General features: G+C 60.2%; 1 protein-coding gene across 1 annotated transcript in view; it reads left to right on the top strand.

Moving 5' to 3' along the window:
* The window catches only part of LOC106898241 (ryanodine receptor 1-like), a gene marked incomplete at its 3' end in the record, with an annotated part of 14229 nt that overhangs the window by 12652 nt on the left and 1311 nt on the right, over nucleotides 1–266 (top strand). The gene's annotated exons all lie outside the window — the stretch shown is intronic.

Below are 266 nucleotides of genomic sequence, written 5' to 3'. Positions count from 1 at the left end.
CTTGAGCAGGTTGGGGGTCCCAGGGGGTCTTGGAGGGCCCAGGAGGGTCTTGAGGGCTCTTGGGTTGTAGATGTTGGCCATGGTCTACCACGTTGAGTAGTTGGGGGTCACAGGGGATCTTGGGGGGCTCTGGGGGGCTTTGGGAGGTCCATGGGGTGCAGCTGTTGGCCATGCTCTACCACCTTGAGTAGTTGGGGGTCCCAGGGGGGTCTTGGGGGCTCTTGGGTTGTAGATGTTGGCCATGGTCTACAACCTTGAGTAGTTGG

This window comes from Calidris pugnax, unplaced genomic scaffold (assembly GCF_001431845.1).
Source record: "Calidris pugnax isolate Ruff unplaced genomic scaffold, ASM143184v1 scaffold467, whole genome shotgun sequence".
Classification (NCBI taxonomy): Eukaryota; Metazoa; Chordata; class Aves; order Charadriiformes; family Scolopacidae; genus Calidris; species Calidris pugnax.
The sequence above is the reverse complement of the archived record's forward strand: the minus strand, read 5'-3'. Positions and strand labels throughout refer to the sequence as shown.